The 23,474-nt window shown below is 38.7% G+C and overlaps 1 long non-coding RNA gene across 2 annotated transcripts; it reads left to right on the top strand.

The window, feature by feature from the left end:
- The first annotated feature begins 828 nt into the window (after positions 1-828).
- LOC116652994 (uncharacterized) lies at positions 829-22,339 on the top strand. 2 transcript variants are annotated; one of them, XR_004306303.2, is made up of 3 exons: positions 844-1,080; positions 16,967-17,178; positions 20,722-22,339. It is a non-coding gene; the product is annotated as an uncharacterized LOC116652994 (long non-coding RNA). The 2 variants fall into 2 exon arrangements; XR_014942378.1 differs by lacking the exons at positions 16,967-17,178; positions 20,722-22,339 and adding an exon at positions 6,996-9,137 and having other exon boundaries at positions 829-1,080.
- The last annotated feature ends 1,135 nt before the right edge of the window (positions 22,340-23,474 follow it).

The following is a 23,474-nucleotide window of genomic DNA, read 5'->3' on the forward strand; positions in this document are numbered from 1 at the left end:
TAACAGTTCAGTGTACTTTTGATTTCAGAGTCTGAGGATTATGATATGAGTACTTGAAGAATGTGATTAACAATCTAGAAAAGAAGTCAATGGGATAGAAAGGAAGTACAATCATAAATAAGCAATTTTTCTGAGCTTTAGATACACTGCAATATAAATAATGAGAAAAGACAAGTATGTTCCAATGCTGAGGTCCATTAGGAATGGGATTACATTCCCTTGGTCTGGACAGGAGGCTTCAGAAGTCATTATAGAGTCTATTAACCCCAGAATAGGTTACGTTTCTTCAAGTGTACAGTAAAATACTGCTCTAATCAGAGTTTGGATCCCAGTATTCAGTCCTACTTTTGAAAAGCCTACAGTCTCAATTTTCCTTGATTTCAGAAGACCATGATTGATCAAGGAGATGTTTTTAGGTTTATTTGTGGTTCAACTTTCCTATATTTGGTGTAGCTTAGAAGTTTTGATTGTTTTTCAAGCAATTAAAAGCACACTGTAATAACAAATATCTGTGCAAGAGCTTGTTCTCCCAGTTGTGCTGGCACTAAAGTCTCATAGAAGCAATAGCTTTCAGACAGGCACTTACATTAAGCACCATGTTGACATTAAAGGAAGTGGGAAAAGTGCCCTATAGACTATTCCCTTTCCGATACTTCTACCAACAGAAGGTAACAATTGCTCCTCAGCTCAAGAGAAATTACCATATTAATTATTCAAAATACTTAATGCCATCAAACAGGAATGAATTTACCAGATGCAATCAAGAGCCAGACACAAGAAATCAATGGAGTTTAAAGTCCTCAGATCTTCATGAATAATTAACTGTGCACTCTTCTGAAGTGCAGGTAGTGGAGAGAGTATGAATTGCCTGAGGGGGAAAGAGATGAGGTCAGTATGAATTGCTGTTCTAACCAAGAGTGAATTCTCCCTTCTTCAAAAATCTGTATCTAAGAAAATGTCAATACTCAAGGGAGCATTCCATGGAGTTAATATGATAGACTGCCAAAGAGCTCTGAGAATGGATGCAGCTATGCAAATCAACTGTTTTTTGGAACAAAGGATTAAATTTACCATCTTTTGGTAAGTGTAGAGTAATGCATATGGGTGTTGGAATTAGACATTCTTTAAGGTTCCTCTTAACCAAAGCCATTCTATGATTCTATGCCACTAACACCGACATAAATCCTGTTCCTTCCTTCCTTCCTTCCTTCCTTCCTTCCTTCCTTCCTTCCTTCCTTCCTTCCTTCCTTCCTTCCTTCCTTCCTTCCTTCCTTCCTTCCTTCCTTCCTTCCTTCCTTCCTTCCTTCCTTCCTTCCTTCCTTCCTTCCTTCCTTCCTTCCTTCCTTCCTTCCTTCCTTCCTTCCTTCCTTCCTTCCTTCCTTCCTTCCTTCCTTCCTTCCTTCCTTCCTTCCTTCCTTCCTTCCTTCCTTCCTTCCTTCCTTCCTTCCTTCCTTCCTTCCTTCCTTCCTTCCTTCCTTCCTTCCTTCCTTCCTTCCTTCCTTCCTCCCTTCCTCCCTCCCTCCCTTCCTCCCTCCCTCCCTTCCTCCCTCCCTCCCTCCCTCCCTCCCTCCCTCCCTCCCTTCCTCCCTTCCTCCCTTTCTTCTTTCCTTCCTTCCTTCCTTTTTTCTTTCTTTCTTTTATCCTTTCTTTCTTGAAGCTGATGCTATTGCATAACACTGTTGGTTGAGAAATTATTCTCCTCTCCACATACAGACAAATCTGTGAAAGTGGAAATCTAGCTTAAAAGTTAAGATACATATTACAGTCCATTGTGACCTACAGGACAGAGTTCAACCTCTGTTATTCCTCTTTCACTGGCTAGTATTTCCATATTCTTCATGTAAGAGTTATCAGATGTTTATTCAAGACATTTTTCTTGACATCTTGACATTTCCTAGCTTTCTCCTGAAAACAGTTTGGGTTGACTAACTTAAAGATAGTAATGTGAGTTGCTTGTTCAGTCTGCTTGCACACAAAAGCTATATTGGTTTAGCTGCCAGAATGGCTTATTCCAGCAGAAGCAAATGAGTTTTAAAAATACAAAGTGAAATTTGCAATTCAAATCAGTGTAAAGGAGGAGAGACACAGACCTATTGGTAAGTGTCCAGAGGAGGGCCACAAAAATGATCCATGGGATGGAACACATCCTCTACAAGGACAGGCTGAGATTGCTGGGGCTGTTCAGCCAAGAGAAGAGAAGGCAATAAGAAACGACAGACTATTTAGCAAGTTCTGCTGTGACAGGACAAGGGGAAATGTTTTCAAACTAAAAGAGGGGAGATTTAGACTGGGCATAAAAAAATAGTTCCTTTACAATAAGGGTAGTGAAGCACTGGTGCTGATTACCCAGAGAGGTGATGGGTGCCCCATCACTGGAGACATTTAAGGTCAGGCTGGAGGGGATCTGATCAATCTGATCTAACTGTTGGTAACCCTGTTCACTGCAGGGGAATTGGACTTGATGACCTTTAAGGGACCCTTCAAACTCCAAGGATTCTATTATTCTATAGTATTAAGACTAGGAAATGTTTTTCTTCCAGTAGATTGAGGATGGATAGTTCTGCACCTGTGATTAGCATTAATAAATTCTATTAACTAAAATCTGCCTTTTGACCTCAGCTTGCCTGGGCAATGTTGATCATACCAATAAATACTATTTAATACTACTATATAATAACTACTATATTATATAATACTACTTAATACCTTCTATAATTCTATAAATCATTCAGATACGAGATCAGAAATTCATGTTATGGCATTTCCTAACTCTGTGCTCTATTAGGCAAATATCAGCCAAGGAAAGCTGTGGCTGTACTCATGGACCTCTTGGTCCATCTGGTCCAGCTTCTCCTCTCTAAGGACATTCAGACTGGGCTGTTAGGGTCACATCCAGGCAGGTCCTGAAGATCCCCATGGAGGAGACTCCATATCTTCTCTGCCTACCCTGGAAAACAAGCTTGAAAATACAGATATGTATTTTTTAATCCAGTCTTCTGCTCCTACTTGTCTGCTCATTGCTGAGAAAATGACAGAAAACCATTTTTTGCCTTGAGCTGAGAAGGCAAAAAATTAAATGAGAGAAACAAAAGTGTGTGAGACTAAAATCAGTTGGAATGCCATGCTCTCAGGCTGACTTACCATGAGGTGCTACTTTTCAAACTGCATCAGGAACACAGTCCTTTAAGATCAGCTGGTGGGGCACTGTGTCTTCAAAACATTATAAAACACAGGAAATGTCCAGAGATCAGGAAAACTTCGCACACAAAACCAGTCTTTCTTTCCAATAAACATGTGAATATGAACTGAAAAGGGCCCAAGCCAGAAAGGCAGATGTCATAGGTTGATCTGGAATTCTGTAGGTGTTGGAGATAAATCAGTGGTTAGATTTTCTACATACACAATTGCTAGTGGGTTTCAAGAGAGCTTTACTTGGGTTATTAGATCTGAGAATGGGTAACTGTGTTAAAATCAATGGAATTATTTTGCTGTGCTCCTTGTACATAATGTTTACACTTTACCCATACTGATATATTGTGTTTGGGGATATTTAATTCCTTCTAATCTTCCAGTGTTTTATGTGGAATGTACATGAAGTTTTGAGTTCTCCAAGCCCTATGTAGAAACAGCAGAGAAAGTAAAAATCTTTTCCAAGTAAGCTGTGGCATTTGTGGCAGAGTTGAAAATAGTCAACATTTTTTTTGCATGAACAACAATTGACTTTTCATTTTTCTAAGGGAGAGAATCAATTTTATGTGAAAATGCATCAGGTTTTCCTCAGACAAAATACAGACTCTAAGAACAATTTTGAATCAATCTGAAATGTTCTCTTTTGTCAAGTGATTACAGGCAGGAAAAAAATGATGGCTTTCTGATCTATTCTTGGGATTGTTTTTTGCAAGAGTCTCTGATGAAGTGAAAGGGATGTGGGTCATGATTTATTAGCACAATAGCATCACAAAATCTGAACTGGGTGTTTCTGTGCTGAGTGACACAGAAGAATGCTAAAGGATCAGTAGGATATCTACCACTCTCTCTTTCTGAACACTGTTCTCTGTAGCATGATGGACTTAATCCCAGTCCTGCTAAGAAAGGAAAGAAAATGGAAATGATTACATGGATATTATTTTTAATAATGCATAGTTATTTGTAGTTGAACAGAACCTTTTCTGCTAGGTCAGGATGAATGAACATTTATTATTAATAACAGAACAGTAATGCAGACCAATAATAATATCTCCAAATATTGTAATAATAATAATTTAGCAGGGCTAATAAACACTGAAATGTGACCTATGGCTCAGGGAGTTCATGAGCTGCAAATCAGTGAAGTTTGGGAGAGTTTTATGAAGAAATTCTGCTACATACTTGCCATCCACTTAGCATCCTTATTAGATGGACATGGACATTTGTTTTGATCTAATTATGCTATGTGTTATGTGGATGTTTAAATCTCATTACTAGCTTTATCTTACAATCCTAGCTTACTAGGTTGTCTGACAGATCTGTCTATATTGTTCTTATTTTGCATGCCACAAATATATTTTAAATATATAGATAAGTATATTTTAAATATATAGATATATTTTATAACACCTCAGACATTTGCACATGGCCTAGAATTTTACATTGTACAAGTTATGAATGCTATAAAGTACTGCATCCAAACTATTGTTCTATTCTTGGATGACCTTTTAGAAATACAAGCTCTCAGGTAAAATTCTACCTTTTCTGTACCTGAAGGCACAGGTAGAAGCAGGTAGTAACTGGACAGTCATCTAATGATTCGAGATTGGGGTGCTGAGCATCAAGTCTCTTTGATAATAAAATCATCTATATTCTTCCACTGATGCTTGATATCATTATCAAGCATCAGTGGAAGAATATAGATGATTTTATTTCACTCTTCTGGGAGATGATTAGAGAAATCACATCCCATCGTTTTATCTGCTCAGCCCTGAAGAGACTTCCCTTTCCAACCAGCCACTCAGTGAATTCAATTAATTTTAGCGTAAATACAGTAAGACTAAAGGAATACTTGTGAACCTGTTGATGGGTTCATACCTTATATGTGGCCCATGAGGACGGTAGCATTGTTGTGTAAATTTAATAGTCTTAAAATGTGTTGTTCTTTACAAAGAACTGTAATTGTTTTTCTGGTTAAGTATCATAACTAAAGCCTGTGTATAAGAATAGAGACTGTCAGTGAAACAAGATTTCAATAGCAAATTCTTCTGTTCCATTCCCATATGAATAACCTTATAATTATAAGTAATACAGTGCCACAAAGGGAGGCCCACCAAGGGTTTATGGCTATGTTACTGACATGCAGAAAGAGGGAAGCCGGAATCTGTTTCTGTGAGTTGATTCAAGAAACACAACTACTAGAGAAAAAGCAAAAATGCTGTAAGTCCAGTCTGACAAACAAACTACATATAACTTGAGAATAAACTCATTGAAATGTGAACAACTTCGTGATAAAATGAGATCATTTAAAAAGAGGCAGCATGGGAAAAAGGAAGCTTTTGTGAGCACGCCATTAAAATAAGCACAACAAAAGCATTCATAATGCTAAAATCACTCTGTGGCATTGAGAAAGGGTCAGCAGATATTGCGAGAAAAGCAAGAGTCTTGTCCTTTATGTTACCAGAATTCACAAAAGAGCCAACTAAGCAGTAACTACTCCAAGAAATACCAACATGAAAAAATCCTACGCAGTCTTTGATAGGAAAAGAACCATAGATGCTAGCCAAATGACTTAATTAAAATCAATTGGCCATGTTAAATTTCATCATACATGTTTAAGTAATTTGTTGATGTCATCTCAAATCTTCAAGATGTTCTGTAAGAAAAGGAGCATGGAAAGAAAGAAAGAAGAAGAACTAAAAACAACAAACAACAAAACATGGAGCGGAAGCTTCAGTTTCTATAAAAATTCCAAGAAAATAAAACTGAACAGACAATGTCTAAGTACTCAGGATGACAAAGAAATGCATTTGTCAAGAACAAACAAATGCAGTTTCACTGTGTGGCAAGATAAGAGCGTTGTGGAGCACAGCGAAAGGGGTAAAAGCTTCCAGTACTTGTCTTCGGTGGAGCTTTGTAACAGTATGGCATGACATTCCTATCACTGAGCTAGAGAAACATGACCTAAACAAAACTACTCTGAGAGAAGGCAAACTTGACTAAAACCTGTGACTGGAGAGCAGGGAAAAGTCACATGACAAATAGATGGTTTTATCAGATAGAACTCTTGAGAGATTTGTGCTTGATACAGCTCAGTGCTGCCGTAAATATACTGAGTAGTGAAATCAAGGGTTATTAGTTACTGACCTGGAAGGACTGGTGTGGGAAGGACTTAATATGAGATGTAGTGGTTAGTCAAAATGATCTAGACAAATGTGGGAAAAAAATGATGTGAAAAGAGTAGATGCATATTTTCCTAGATCAGCATACATTCTCAATTCTGATAAAAGTAATTACCAAAGTGTAACCTAGGGGATACCTGGCAAGGTAGCAGTTTTGCTGAAAAGGATCTGGGAATTATAGTAGATCTGTGGCCAAATGCAAGAAAAAAACTTAATGTTCTGAAACTGCAAAAAAAGTGACTTTCTGTTTTGTTGAACATCATTAAAACACTGGCTCCAGCTGCAAATTTCTCCTCTAAGACAGATAACAATAGTTTGATTAAGCAGCGATGCACTGAATAACGGGAAACAGATCACTAGTGTAGATTACATAATTTTTATACACAGAAATTTGGAAGGTCACTTGAGAGGGTTGCCAAATCCTGTAGCTCAATAAAGATGTCCCCAGGACCATCCAGTAGCAAACCTGATCATGTATTCCCGGCAGGCACATACGCAGAGAAATTGCAATTCATAGATCCATATATATATATGCATGGCTAGCCACACAGATCCTAACATAAATGCAACTCTCTCATTAACACAGGCAGGACCAACAGCATTATCCTCTTTCCCATCTCTTGGCAGCTCAGCCTGTGAAGTGACCCCCTCCCACTGACCCACTGGATTGGTGTCACTCCTGTCCATGGAGGCTGAGGTTCTTCTGGGACAGCTCTGGAAAGCTCCTATGGATCCACAAGCATGGATTTATATCTAACTAGATCTCTGGGGCTCCCCCACTGTGCCTGTTCCTCTGGGCTTCCCTGTGTATGGAGAGATGGACTCCTCCTATGGGAGAGCAGCCAGGACAACATGGTTTTTTAGGGTCATCCATGCTCAATTGGTCTGCCATGGTCCCTTGTGTTATAGTCGTAAAACCTGAAAGTACTGGCTAAATGTGTATTTCAGCTTATGCATCATTCTGAGTGGAGCTGAAAATAAGTACTTATACAGAAAAAGAATATAAGCTTTTCCATTTAATTTTGGAAACACTAAGTTAAAATAAAAGGGCTTGAATCACCACCTGCTCCTGAATGTGCAGATGTTGAAAACAGCTGGCAAGCCACTATCCTTATGCTTGTACTGGAGTCTCAAACAACTGTAATTTTGCATCTTGCACAACATACTCTTGTGATAAGATACAGACAAAAATCATTGTCTGTGCTTGATGTGTTCCCTCTATCCTTTCGTCCTGCTACTTGTACTTGATAGGACATATGATGTCAGCAATTTGTATCACTGAGTGGTTTCTCTCCCCTTTCTCAAGAGGCCAGTCTGTTGTCTGGTTGCATGCAATGTCAGAGGACAGCGTGAGCTATCTTTTGATTTGCTTCTCAAGGACAGGAAGGCATGCCTAACAAAACAGTCCTCCCTGAATGAATCCCAGCAGCTGTTTAATGTGCTTAAATATATACGAATTTGCAAGGAGCTGACAAAGCAATCACACCTGGTTCAACCCTGGCAAAGACTCTCAGGGTCCTCATCAACAGAGGAGCCGAGTCAGGGGAAATTCCTAGGCCAGACTGTCCCAGTGAGCATCATCTCAAACTGCTTTGACTTCAAGAAGAGATAATTGCTCAGCATAGAAAAGTGGCTTGTCACTGTGTGTCTATTGAGAAATATGTACTGGCATGTAGAGAGAACTGAAAAGTGAAACTACTCTTCAGTAGAGCAGAGAAGGAAGCCAGGTTCCTGGAAGCAAACTAAGGCAATAGGAAGTGTGCTGGGAAAAGCAATCAAATCCATCTAAGTTATATTTGGCATTTCCTTGGCTCTGCACTCTGACACTCAGGTCTGTTGGTTTTAATTTACCATCAGTGCCATTGACCTTTAGGTTGTGTTTTCTTCTGATGTCTCTTGCTTCCATAGGAATAAAGTTCAAACTTCACAATTCAAGTGTCATGAATTGGAAGAGAATCCCATTAATTACTGTCACTGCAACTGTCAATTCTTCATTCTTATATTCTCGATCTCTACAATCCCTTGACCTTTCTTGTGCAGCAAGTTTCTGACACACAAAACTATCTCAAAGTACTCAAACCTATATCAGTCAGACAGTTAAGTTCCTCAATACTATTTCTGCTCTAACAATATCCATGTCTAATTGCTTTAATTTCAGCTAATTCTTATAAGGCAATCTGGTTTCAGTAGGAAATTTTCATCCTGGGAAATTCATCTGCTTTTGATATCAGTGTGTTATACGGGCAAATGATGTTCTCTGGAGTGTTTGTTATGAAGTAATTCTTGGACATATTTGAGCATTAATCAAGAGCGAGAGTGGGAGAAGAAAATATACAGTAAGAGAAAAAATACAATGGATTTGAATGCAGGGACTCAGAGAAGTACCTCTCAGCTTCAGATAACATTTTGCAAAATTGTTGGTTTGAAAATTCTACTCTCTCCAGAGCACTGTGGATGGGATTCTAGTGTGGCATATTCATTTATGAAAGAAAAGAGCACCTATTAGAGTAACAAATAGAAGTAAAATCAGCATATGGTAAAAGCAAAACTATCCATCAACACACTTGACTGAAACACTGAGCTCTTTGGGTACACAAAGGTCAGTCTTGATTTGATTTATGAAGATTTATTTGTACAGAGATTCTGTTGTGTTCAAAACAAAAATTGTGAGGATGTAGCTTAATAGCAGTTTGGGATTAACAACTCTATTCTGCTGTCTCTTTGGCTGAGTGAAAAAGAGAAAGGAATAAACTGTGAAAAATTAATCAATCAGATGTGTCTAATTGTTTATATCAGGTTTTCTAATAAAAATAGTTGTAGTACAAAAGGTGCATCTGCATCCAATTATTGAAGAGGACAAAAAGAACGGCATAGGAGTGCTGCAAAATACACAGAGAACCCTGTGAGGTTTTAGTGACCTCTCTGAATAGTGGTACTTGAACTGCCTTGAAAGAATGAGCACAGTCAGAAGACAGTGGTCTCACTTTGCCATATCATCTGTGGATGCCAAATCTTCTGATGTTTCCTTTCACTGAAAAACAAAACCACAGTTTTATGGGATAAAAATCCTCTGGTCTAACTTTCTCTCTGCAAGATAAGATACCTTCCTAGCTACTGCTGCACATGCTCAGGTTCCTTTTCTTTCTCTTGAAGATGAAATCACATGATCCCATGACTCATGTCCAGTTTTTCTTCCACAAGGATCTCCAAGTCCTTCTCTTCCAGGATGCTCTCATTGACCTTTTTACCCCACTCTGTACACATATCTGGGATTGCCCCAATTCAAGAGCAACACCTTGCACTTGGCCTTGTTAAACCTCTTTAGATTCTTGTGTGCCTACTTTTCGAGCCTGTCCAAGTGCTTCTGGATGGCATCCCATCCTTCTATTGTGAGAAATACTTCACTTAGACCACTAGAACACCTGACCTCACACAGCCTTCACTATGCACAGGAACCCCAAACATCTCACTTGGCCAAAGATGCATCTTTAGCTGGAATCATTATCTTTTAGAAGATCTCTCTGAAAAAATATGTAGCCTCACTTACGAACAATGGCAACGAGACCCAACAGCAGATCTGGGAAATTAAGCAACCCGTAACAGCCCTGTGGAAGGAAAGTTCTAGTTGCTTTACAGTCCTTCCAGCACAGTTTTCTGCAGTACACATCCCAACCTGGTTACTGAGTTCACAAATGAGCTGGCATCATAGAGATGAAACACCCTGTGGCTCCTGTGCTAATTGAAGACTCAATAAGTTTGAACTAGCAAGAGACACACTTTGGCCTTCAGAGTGCTCTGAATGGCAAGGATTATGTAGAAGCACAGGATGAGATGACTCGTGATTTGCTAACAAGGGGAAAAGAAATTATCAAACAGCAAGAGCCATCTTAAACTACAAAACAGATATTAAACCAGCTTAAATGTACAAGGAAAGACACTGGGATTTGACACTGAAGTCACATTAAGTTCTCCTATCACAGATGGCACTTTATGTCCTTTCTACGCAGACAAGCCCCAACAGGAGAGATACCTGAGCCAAAAAATCCTGCTGATAAATCCCATGTACTCACTTGTCCCTTTAAAATTTGTGGAAACTGATGGTCTGAGCAGGAATAAATGCAGTTCACTCTACTGCCTATAGGAATGGCTTGAAAGGCTTCTAAAATATCAGCTAATGGAATTTATCTGTCGGAGTATAACATGAATAAAACATGTTTTGCTGTCTGCATGCATTTCTCCTAGCTGCCCTTCTGAGAAAGATCCCTGTTTCACATTGCTATTTGGACAGCAAAAAATAGGACCCAAATGACCTTGTTCTGCTGGGGGTAGTAGCAGACAAATCCTTCCTCAAAATGAGACAGGACTATTTCTGACCTCTGGGACACAGTTCAAAGGTAGAGATTTTCAAACACATTTAAGCTGACAATTCCTATCTGAAAACATGGGCCATTAAAACTAATGGACGTTAATAACAATTATATTTATAAATAGAAGCCAGTTACAAAATACCGCAATGGAGATTTATCTAATCCTATCCCTATAAGTTTATTCAGTTAATTCTTGATCATATTATTTCACTTGAATTAAAAAAAAAATTGATGAAAGAAAGTATTGAAAGGTTCAAGTTTTATTTCATTATTGTTATAGCAAAAAAAAATTGAAATTTCCAGTTTTGAGCAAGCGTTTTTTTCACAAAGTTCACCAAAATGTAATAATAAGAAGATCAGAAAGAGAGAAAAACATGCCTTTATAAATAAATGAAAGATTTCATTTGATTGAAAATACACTCTTTTGAAAGGAAGAGGGTAATGTTATTGGCGAGAATAATTTGTTGCAAGTTGGCCTTGATACAAAGGAAAAAAAAGTTTTATCAGTGAACTGAAATATTGATTACTGATACCGCTCTACCACAAACAGATAACAGATAACAGAATAAAGGAGACGGATAAAAGGAGGATTACAACTCACGGGCAAATGCAGCTCAAATGTTCCACTGCAATATCTCCCTTGTTGCACAGTCAGGTGTATAAATCTAGATAAAGCATAACCACCATCCTCTGGAAAACCAAAAGGGCAAGCACAGAAGATGAGATCTCATCTTTAAACTGGGGATCTTCCTTGAAGGCTTTTAGATTTTTCCACCTGTACTGATTTTATCCGGAACTACTCCTAGCACTTTGAGCTTTCTTCAAACATCTCTTGTAGGTACTCATACAACAGAAGAGAAGGTATGGAGTGCACTGAAAGAATGCAAATTTCCCTAGCCATTTCTCTTATTGTTCTTTCTCAAGCTAGGACTCAGCTACTTAAGGACTAGTGGAAAACATCCAGAGTAAACCAGCACCGAAATTCCTTCCATCTCAGTCTAAGGGCCAGAAAGTGATAGATGATTTCCAGTATAACACCGGAGGAATCTGTAGCATCCTAATATCTGGTTCATCTACATCAGACTGAGTTGGCATTCCATCTACGTATCTGATGAGTTACCAAAGGAAAGGCTAAAAATTCAACAGGCAGTCAGTGCTGGATGACAGCCACCGATCAATTTTTCCATTCTGTTCACTTTCCTGAGTCTTGACTGCTCATTTCTCAGGGAATATATCCAAGAAATTCAAAAGGTGGAGGTGGTGCTGTCATTGTCCCTGGGGACATTCAAGAAATATAGAGACATTTTATTTAGGTACATTGTTTGATGGGCAGTACTGGTGGTTAGGACTAGATGATTTTAGCCGTCTTTTCCAACCTTAATGTTTCTATGACTCTGTGATTCTGTATGAGGAGAGTTTCCACATATCAGGTATTTCAAACAGAAGATTGGTGCCTCTCCCACTGTGTCACACTGTAAATGACTGCTGCACTCAGAGAAAGGAGCTACAAAGCAGCAGCTTCGTGCTCCTTCTTGCCCTTTGTTTTCTTGAATTCTTCAGCTTTTGTGTGTGTATGTGTGCTTCACCGTTTCTTTTCAAGGAAAATAGTATATTTGGAAAAAACAAACAAAGCAAAACAAAAACAAGCATAAAAATTGAGAATAAACACATTTTTATCTATTCTTACGCTTGTTTGGGGTCTGACCCTCTCTTAGGCAAGCTCTGTAAATTATGCACTAGGAAGGTGGAAGGTTTGATTGTTTGTTTATATATTTATTCATGGTTTAGAGCTTTTTACACTGTTTTGGGCTAAAAGGGTCATCAAAATCTACAGCTGAAGGATGGGGGGAGAAAATAAACATACATCAACAGATACTCAAAAGACAGGAAAAAAACTGCCCTAGTAGACCTTGCCTGTCCCCCACTGTTTTCTCTGTTGGTGGCTTCTATACTCTGCCCGTGTTACCAGAAACTATTCAATATTTAATGTCATCCAGGAGCATCTGTTGATGTGGGGACAACAAACCAGTTAATTCAATAACTCTAGAGTGTTCAAGTGAAGAACAGTGCTTTACAATGTTTCTAATGCATTTAGAGACTGCAAGTCTGAACCAGCTGAACCCTCTCCTATCTATCAGCGCATTTACAATCATTATACAACTCAAACACGCAGCCTGATTTTGCTCTCCAGAAGCACCGTCAGTTTCCTTCCCTACTGTTTTTGCTGTGGAGGTTTTACAATGGAGGATGTTCATTTGGGACTTCTCAGATATGAGATAAATAATTTGTGCACTGAAATGAGTTTCTTTAACAGTTTTCATCAAGGCCCACTTGAGTTCCAAGGATGCACTAAAAAAATATTTGGAGGAGTACAAACCTGTGGTTTGAAGCAGGTGGTCATTATGTGGTCCCATTAGATGGTATTTTGCCTGAAAAAAATAAATCAAGAGAATTTTTCATAAAAGTCAAAATATTTAGTCATGAAAGGATGCTTCTGCTTTGGAATGAACTCAAAATTGCATTTGAAAATTATAAAAGGCCTAACATATTTCTATTTCTTCACAAGCATCGTTATTTTCCATTGTGTTGTTTCATAATGAAATATGTGAGCTGGATATTAGCAATTGGACCCAAAACAGTTTTGTTTTTTTGAGTATAGAATATGAAGTGGTGGTCAATTTTTATTTTTTTTTTCCTTTCTTATTTTTTTTCCCCACCAAACCAGAAATCCCATTAAATTCACAGTTCTTATCTTGGAGTCGCATAGTGACCTGGGACATATCAATTCCCCTTCTGTGCTTCTGCTTCTTTCCTAATCTCCTTAGATGGTAAGCACTTGAAATCAGAGTTTATTTGTTAATTTTTACGATCCCCAGAAAAAGAAGTGCCTCTAATCTTGCAATAGAACTACCTCTGTTCTATTTGTAACTGTTAAGTACTGTAAATGTTAAGTTTACAATAACAACTGCAGTGCTTTAAAACTTAACTTGATTAGGAGACAACACTGACTGCCACATTTCAATTGGCCTTCATCTTTTTTATTATTATTATTTTTAGTTTTTCTTGTGAATTGATGCTGAGATACATTCAAATATGAATACACTGCTGGAAAGGTACCGATTAAAACTACATTTTCAATGTTCTAATATTTCAGTGGGGAGCTTGCCATATATATAGCTAAATAATTCAGATTTACAGATATAAATCTACAGTTTAACACCTGTAGGTAGCTCAGCATTCTGCTCTCTCATTCCCCCTCCTCAGAAGAATAGGGAAGAAAGTATGATGAAAAAATTGTAAGCTGAGATAAGGACACAGAAATCACCCACCATTTACTACCATGGGCAAAACAGACACACCATAGAGTGATGAGGCATTGGATCAGGCTGCTCAGAGAGGTGGGGAGTCGTTGACCCTGGAGATGTACAAGAAAAAGGTGAATGTGGCACTGAGGACATGGTTTGGTGGTCTTTGTGGGGATGGATTGATGGTTGAGCTAGATGTTATTAGTGGACTTTCCAATGTTAATGATTGTGTTAATGACAGATAGAGAATGATAGAGAGGCTTATCTGTTTTATTGCCAACTACCACCAGACTAGAGCAGCGAGAAACTGAAAGTGAATTAAAACCATCTTCTCCACCAACCACTCACTTCTGTTTCATCCCTCTGAGTATCACAAAGAAATGGCAAATGGGAGCTGTGGTCAGTGCGCAGTGCTTCATCTCTGCTGCTCTTCATGGCCACTCTCTGCCTTTGCTCCAAGTGAGGTGCCTCCCACAGGATGCTGTTCTTCCTGGACTGATCCTGCATGGGCTTCCCACAGCTTTTCAAGCTCCAAGATTTGTACAATGGGGCCCACCCTTCAGGAGCTGCTCCTAAAGTTTTGGATGCTGCATCGCTAGAGGTATTCAAGTCTAATTTTGATGGACAGCCTAATATGATGGGTAGCAGCCCTGCCCATGGCAAGGGAGTTGGAAATGGTTCATCTTTGAGATCTCTCCAACCCAAGACATTCTGTGATTCTAAATGATGATGTATAGCAGGAGAAAACAAAACAAATAAACAAACAACACCATGGGGTAAAATGAACAGCTGAGCATTTACTGTATGTCACAGTATTTTAACACACTGTAATAAGTAATAAGGATAAAGACTGAAATTGGCTTGGACTTCAGTCTTTGAAACAACTTCTGCATTACTGTACAGTGAGGGAAGATGTAGCTTATTTTGGGGAGTGCAGTAAATGGGTTAAATTCCCAGTAAATGGTGGAGCTAAAAGCAGAGCCGTTATCATTTACTAGTGTGGTAGCTACTGAGCCACACTGTACTCCACTCTGTTGCAGCATATATCAAGGTTTTCCTCATTCAAATGAAAATTCATAACAATTCAACTTGTCAAATGCCCCAACGTTACTGAATAGAAAAGCTTTTTGACATTTGCACATTTCTTACTACATGATCTCTATTGATCTTTTTTTTTTTTCTTTTTTTTTTTTTCCTGAACAGCAAGTTAAAGAGCATCTTGCTGTTTACTCCACAGTGCTGAGAACTAGATTGTTTCACAGAGACTATCTCTAACCTTGATGATAGCAGCTCCAGGGCAGAGACGTAAAACTCTTTTGAATTAAAGACGCAAGCAGCAGTATTAACAAGCATATGATTACAGTACAAATTGGCCTGAATAATTCAAAAAGAGTCATAGCCAAAGTCTGATAGCAATCACAGTCTGGGAGGATATTATTAAAAATGAAACCTGCTGTCTGGAGTAAGAAATCCTTCTTTTTTCTTTTTTCTATTTTTTTTTCTCTCAATTTCCCCATTTTCTCCTCTCCTCTCCTCTCCTCTCCTCTCCTCTCCTCTCCTCTCCTCTCCTCTCCTCTCCTCTCCTCTCCTCTCCTCTCCTCTCCTCTCCTCTCCTCTCCTCTCCTCTCCTCTCCTCTCCTCTCCTCTCCTCTCCTCTCCTCTCCTCTCCTCTCCTCTCCTCTCCTCTCCTCTCCTCTCCTCTCCTCTCCTCTCCTCTCCTCTCCTCTCCTCTCCTCTCCTCTCCTCTCCTCTCCTCTCCTCTCCTCTCCTCTCTCCATCCTTTTTTAAAATTATTATTATTTTTATTTAATTCTTTTTTCTCTGATTCAGACAGTAAGGAATTAGAAATCATTGAAGTCTCCACTCAGTACACTGTTAGATTCCTTTGGATCTTGTTTGCTAAACACAGAATAACTGAAACAAATCCTGGCAGCCTCTGAAGCAATCATATCTCTAATAGGTGGAATGTTGATTTGTGCCTGCAAAATGGGGCTGCTAAGGCAAACTTTGTCCAAATACCAGATCTAATGCTGCAAATGCAGCAAGTCTTCCAGATACTTGCTAAGTGTCTTGCTTTCTTCTTCTTCTTTTAATGGTTTAGAGCTACAAAATAGCACTAGACTGTCATCCCCAGAGAAAGGAGTCTTTATTTGTGAACAAGATATACACAGCACAGCAGCAGCAGCTGCGCTGTGATGCCAAGGGACCTCTGCTGGCATTGGTGGAAAAGCAGCACAGTCTCCACTCAGACTTTAACACAAATAAATGGCAGTTAGTGCTAACTCATTGCAGAATTGCAGTTAGCGGCTGAGTTGAGGCCACCGACATCAGGAGGGCTGAGATACTGGTGGGATGGATAGAGGTGCAAGCAAAGCCTTGCTGGGAACTGTGCAACATCCCTTTGCAAATCACAACCGTGTTTTCAGCTCTGCTGTGGGTCTGCCCTCTGAGCTGGAGGGGGTCACTGTGTCTCTGTTGCCTTGGCCACTATCTATACTTGCCTATTTGAATGCTCTTTTGGGATGGAACTGTCTTTTCACTGTTTTTCCTTTCTCCTTTATGCTGTACTTATCAGCTGAGAGTCCAGAGGTTTGAGGTGAATTCTGCGAGAACTTCTGTGCTGTAAGAATAAACATATTCCTTGTAAAAGGCAAGCAAGCCACAAAAATCCTATCAGACAACCTGTATAGACCTGACACTGAATCTTTTCAGTCCTCTTGGGCAGAATCAATATTATTTTAAGAGAGCCTTTTTTCAAGGCTCCTATACTTACACATACAGGCATCTGCTATGTCCCCCATAGGGAGACTGCTCAACACAGCTCAGAAAGTCTTTGCAGAGCTCAGGCAATGCTTGAATTGTTCCTGGTGAAACTTTGCTGTTATTGCTGTGGTTTGTCAGGTAACTTTTTGTCCTCTCTACTTAGTACCTCTCTACAAGTACAAGGACTTCTGTTTAAGCAGAGTAATGACAGACAGCTCCAGTAGTGGATTTTTGAGTTCTTGACATAAATGTGGAAGGCGAAGGGATGAAAGGAGTGAAACAGAAAGCAGCTGAATGGGAATGTTTGCAAAGAAAGTGCCACAGCATGAAGGAGAGTTTTGACAACCTGAACTGAAAGCAGGAAAATGGAGACAGGTATGTCTGTATTTGTGCAGGTTGATAATTTCTATAAGACAAGCAAACCGAAGCAGACTTAATTTAAAGATTAGAGAAACAAGAGATGCTTTCCACTCTAGATCTACATATACACTCAACAACTGAGCTGTTAATAGACAAACCAAAATACTAATTGTTTTCCTCCCATTCCAGTGTGTCATTTCTGCATTGCATTTTGGAGTATAAAGCAAAGCACAATATGCTTGTTTTCTTGTTTCACTGCATGTTCCTCAAACCTTGACAGTACTGAGTTGTCAAGACTGAGAAGAGTAAATTACCTATGTCGTAGAATCATAGAATCATAAAATCATAGGATGGTTTGGGTTGGAAGGGACCTTTAAGATCATCTAGTTCCAACCCCCTGCTATAGGCATGATCCCTCCCACTAAACCAGGTTGCTCAATGCAACCAGGGTGACCTGTTCCAGTGTCTCATCACCCTCCTTTCCTCTTCTGTCTCATTATAAAATTGTATCAAGCAGCATCGAATCTCATGTGTGATTTTCATCACCAGAAAAAGTCATATTTTAGAGTTCCTAAATTTTTTCCTTCTCCCTTGACTACTTTCAGAGCACACTGTATGCCATTAGAGATGTGAATGAAAAATAAATGGTCTGAAGACCGGTTATGTCTATAGGTTTTGACAAAGTGACAAAGGTCACTATGGGGCTCAAAAGAGAGAGGATTAAAACCAATTGCCCTCTTAGTGCTGAAAAGGAATTATTCTCTGCCTGTAAATCACAGCAAAGAGAGGGAGATTGAACTGTGGTCCCAGACTTATTCTAAATAGTGGATCATAGTTATTTACATAATCTTTGCTGAAGAACAGAAGGGCAGGACTTACTTTGAACAAAGGAGACATGCTCACTCAGATTTTCTGTTTCCTTTAATAATCAATTTATGTAAATTTAAAAACATTACGTATGCATGTCTAATTTTGCTGCTCATAATGATGGCAATTGCAATTAAGTTCCCTGTTCTCTCAGCAGAAATAAAACAGGACAAAAATAAATAAATAAGGATAATTAATGTTTCTTGTGACCTTTTTTAAGAACTTGTAGGTGAAATTGAAAATTGATCTTTTAAAAAATCTGATTTTAGTAGCATTTTAATAAACACATACATTTATTAAAGCTTTTATATGTTTCCTTGGGGAAAAGAGATGGGTTAAACATTCTAGAAACCTTTTCACAAAGGGTAGCTGTGAAAACAACTTCCATTGCTTTAATGATAATGACACCAAAAGGTTGAGCCTTCCATGGTCAATGAAAGCAAATTTCTGCATTTAGATTAGTGATACACAAAGAGAACTTTTTGCTCACTGCTGATTAATGGAATTCATCCTTCAGTGCAGTTGTCCAAACAAAAGGGAGTAAAACGTACTCATATTTGTATGGTTGGTAACAAAGAGTGGTTAGAATAATATAATCTTAGGAGCCTGTATAAATGTGTGTGTGCAACAAAAAAGAAGAGCATGGAGAAATGAAGGAAAGGGAAGGGAAGGGAAGGGAAGGGAAGGGAAGGGAAGGGAAGGGAAGGGAAGGGAAGGGAAGGGAAGGGAAGGGAAGGGAAGGGAAGGGAAGGGAAGGGAAGGGAAGGGAAGGGAAGGGAAGGGAAGGGAAGGGAAGGGAAGGGAAGGGAAGGAAGGGGAAGGGGAAAGGGAAGGGGAAGGGGAAGGGGAAGGGGAAGGGGAAGGGGAAGGGGAAAGGGAAAGGGGAAGGGGAAGGGGAAAGGGAAGGGGAAGGGGAAGGGGAAGGGGAAGGGGAAGGGGAAGGGGAAGGGGAAGGGGAACAAAAGAAAAATGAAATTCTCCTGTAGGCCATGACCCAGCCAGGCTGAGCAGGGAAGAGGATGAGGGTGTCCCTGTTCCCTTCTAATATCCCTTCGATATTAGAAGAATATCCCAAGTTGTAAGAGATCCACAAGCATCACTGAGTCCATCTCCTGGCTCCACACAGGACCACCCAAAATCCAGACCATATTTCTGAGAGCACTGTCCAAATGCTTCTTGAACTCTTAACAGCTTGGGACCATACCCACCAACCTCTGTTCAAGAAGCCCAGATAAACCACATATTTCTCTATCCTGTGGCAATTCCTGATACATATGCACAGGACTGTTCATCACATCTGTCATGCCTTTCCTCACTTTGTACAGACTCATGATGGTGGTGATTACTGTGGTTTTAGGTTTCAGTTTTCCAGGGAAAGGAATTAATTAATGTCAATCTTTTTGAAGCACAAATGAGAGATTATTCTCTTAGATACCTTACTGTGTATTCTGAGTGAGGCTTTTCTAGATACAGCTTGGATAGAGACCCTGATGAATGAAAATAAACATATTCCCATTTGTACTATATTTGTCTATGCTTTATCCATTATAGGCAGCTAGATGTGTCTGGGAGGAGTGCATCTTGAGTTAAATCCTTTCTTTAATATAAATGGAAATATGGACATTTGTACTCAGAAATCTGTCCTTTTGTGGTTTTTTTTGCTGTTTTATACTATGTTTTACATAGGAGATAGACACAAGTATCTCAAACAGACACTTCTCATTTATTTATTTATTGTTATTATTATTTTGCATTAGGCAAGCTGAGTTACGCCCCTTAATGGAAACAAATTTGTTGAAATGAGAGAAACGAGACTACCTCATTGATTCCTCGTCTACCTGCTGACATGGAAAATTACCCGTTTCCAGCAGATATTTCATCTGCTAATTATACGCATTGATTTTGGATGGGGAAATGTAGCGACTAAATTCAGCTCTGTTCTGTGGCATGTTCTGCCAGACAAGCCCTGTTTACACTCTAACATGCAGATCAAAGAGAAAAGTGTCAGCAATTCAGTTTTCCTTTTCCTTCATGCCCCTTTTCTTGGATATGTGGGCAATCATAGCAAGCAATAAATGCTTATGATTTGTTTTTATTGCCTCGCATGAAATGCATATGTTACTGACACACAGAGACAAAGAATTCAAATGGTCAATGTGCAATGGAATGAGAGACAAAAAATAGCAGAATTAAGTGGAAGCAAGGACAGTACTTAAAGAACTCTTGAATACCTTAACCAGGCTGCTCCAGATATGATTGGAAAGGGAAAATTGCACACCATTAAACTTACCACGATGTTAGTTTATTTCACACTGCATTTTTTTTTACAGAAGTAGCTTGAATTAGGCATGTCGCCCATGCTGATGCAGAAAATAGCACTATGAAAACATAACTGAAAGATGCCTAGAATATGCATTGTTAGTGAATAATAAGTTTATTGGCAAATGAGTTCAATTATAATACGTACATATTCAGAATAGTTATTTATTTTTACATATATACTCATACTTAGAACAGTTCCAGAGAGTGAATCTAGTGTAGTAAAATGTCAACCTATTATGTCATCTCCTGAGCACTGTGGCTAAGGCAATTGAGAATTGGTACCTTTAATGAGCTCAAGCTGTTTGTTTTAGGAATTATATTTGAGTACCTTTTGTAATTCTGGTAACTTTGTGTTTTCTGTTCCTGCAGAGTTACTGCAGCAAAGAGCAACACTGTAGAACCACGTGTTGAGTGGGAAGAATTTAACTTCTTGAAGAATCTGAAGAAAAAGCACAAATTATTATTCTTACTTCATTTTGCTGCCCTTTTTATCAGATGGAGATGAAAATCAATTCATTTTGCCTCCTTTAATCCACTGGTTTCTTTTCCCACATTTAGTCCAATTTTTTTTCTTGACATTCTATTTTTTTATCCAAGTGCTTTTGCACTCCTCATTCCTGCCACTTCAGTCCACCACTACTGTCTCTATACAGCATTCATTTGCAGCTTGATTGTGTCATCTCTTAGTTTCATTTCAAAGAGGCTACACTACCAATCTACATTAGATCACAACTCAGTAGTCCACACTCCTTCAGCTTATCAGTGTCCTATCTGACTTCTTATTTTCCAAAATGGAATTGTATACTGTCTTTAGACAGTCATTAGTAATCTCCATCTCAGAGAGATCTAGTCAACAGAATCCTATACCACTTCTGCTGAACAAATATAAGTACCTACTCTGGGAAGTGATGAATTGCAAATGCTGTTGAGTCTTCATCCTTGGAGATCTTTGAAGTCTGACTGGACATGATCCCAGGCAACCTACTCTTATGTGACCATGTTTTGAACAAAGGTGTTGGACAGGATTGATTTGGAATAATAATGGCTTAGAATTTTCTAATAGTGCTTTTTGTGTAACCTTGCCAAATGCCCTTTGGAAATCTACATATGTGATATTAGCAGTTCTTTACACATTTTCCTGTTATGTTGAAGAATTTTAAAGGCTCTGATATATGCTGAGGAAGAAACCCTTTACTTGGGTGGTGTTTCCTTCCATGGTGTTTGTCTGCCTGTGAGTTTTTAAACTATGGCAAATGTGAAACATTTTCTTTTTCTTCTTGAGGAAGGCCTCAAATAGATTTAGTTGGCTACCTTTTGGAATGAGATGCACACATCCAGGTCCAGATATTATGCATCGGCTGACGTTTCTCTGATAGTTATGTGTGAAGGCTGAAAGACTAATGAGACAGCATTGCCCTTAGAGAATGAAACTGATAAGTGCATTATGCTACATGCTTTCACGTTTCTGATTTTCTCTATTCAATGATTATTTCAACCAATATCCTATGTCGAGCCTTGAGGTTTACTAGTATTTAATTCCAAGAATCTCTCTTCAGTGTAGATGCAAAAAAGTGCAAATGTGTTCAAGAGTGCAGTAAAGATTGGTATGTATGTTGGAATATTTCCAGTGACAATATAATAGAAAAAACAAAAACTAATAAAAAACCATCTAATGGAAAAGAAACACTATTGACACTCAGAAGACGTGAGTCTCATTTTCAGTCTGCTTCTGACTTGTCTGAGTTTCAGACAATCAGTTAGCATTCCCTTAGGGTTCTATCTATCTACGTCTCTTAAGTCTATACTTTTAAATCCAGTATGATTTCTCTCACTGTCTGAAGCATCAAGCATCACTGGATAGGATGTTGAGTTGAGTTGGATTAATCTCTTACGTGATCCAAATATCTTTAATCAGAAACAAATCACCATTCTGATTTTAAGACTCTCCCATGAAGCTTGTTCAAATAAATACTCTCTGTTTGACAAAGCAGTGTGTAATATTTCTTTTGCAACTCTGCCTGAGGAAGACAGTGAGTTCCCTGGATACATCAGGAAAAGAAATTATCTTGTGGAGGAATAGTAATATTTTTAAGTTGATTTATGAGCTGCTTTTTGCTAGTGAATGCGTTGCCTTGAAGTCCACTTGAAAGTGTTTTTCTCGTTGTTGTTGATAAATGATTTACTATCATAATAATGTCCACAGAACGTGAGTGAACATCTGAAATCTTGGGCATCTATTGAACAGAGGCAACACTCCATCATCCATTTCAGTAATAATATATGACTTTGCGACATACTGGTGTGTCTGAACTCCATGTTTCTAACAGTTTTAATACTGTCGTGCACTTACGTAGAGATGCTGTTAGCTATGGTTTGTTAATTAAGGGTACATTGCGCTTTTGTGTCTGATCACATAACTCAGGGGGCAAAGCAGTACAGAATACGTTTCATTTGAGTTTTTAAGACTTAGTGACTTAGTGCTTTTCTTTGACTTCATGTTAAGGGGATCGCCATGTATCGGTATGTGAAAAAATGAATGCAAAGGCATGAGTCTTTTATCACACTGATCATGCAGGTGATGTGCGTGAAGAGTAGTCTCTAAAAGAATTCATCCAAAATGGGAAATGTGAGTTTAATCTTTGCATCTAAAAACAGCTGTTGTGTATGTATGTCAAAATGGCAGCCTGGAAATCTGGAACAGATGGACACACCACTTCCTTGGTGTTGAAACTGACACAGTTTATTGCTTCAGGCCACCTGATGAAACACTGACTTCAGTATTGTGGTGGCAGCTGAGATGTGGATGATGAAGAAATAAATAATTCTTCATGGTTTGGATTTCTAAGTACTTGTTAAATATTAAGAATACAAAGCAGAGGTAACAGGGTTTCTTAGTCACTTTTATTGAATTTGAAAATATGCTTTCATAGAAACATTTTAATGCTTTTATAATATTTTGTTTTGTTTATTATTTATATTTTCATATACTTTATATTTATATTTATTTATATATATATATTTAAAGTGCAATGAAAACAAGAAAGTGTTGGAGTATTTTTACCACTCTAACACCAAGGCCATTTCCATGAACAAAACATTTCCTTTTTTTCTGGAAGGTTTAT

Source organism: Coturnix japonica, chromosome 2, assembly GCF_054131305.1.
Source record: "Coturnix japonica strain WE chromosome 2, WE-NBRP24, whole genome shotgun sequence".
Lineage (NCBI taxonomy): Eukaryota > Metazoa > Chordata > Aves > Galliformes > Phasianidae > Coturnix > Coturnix japonica.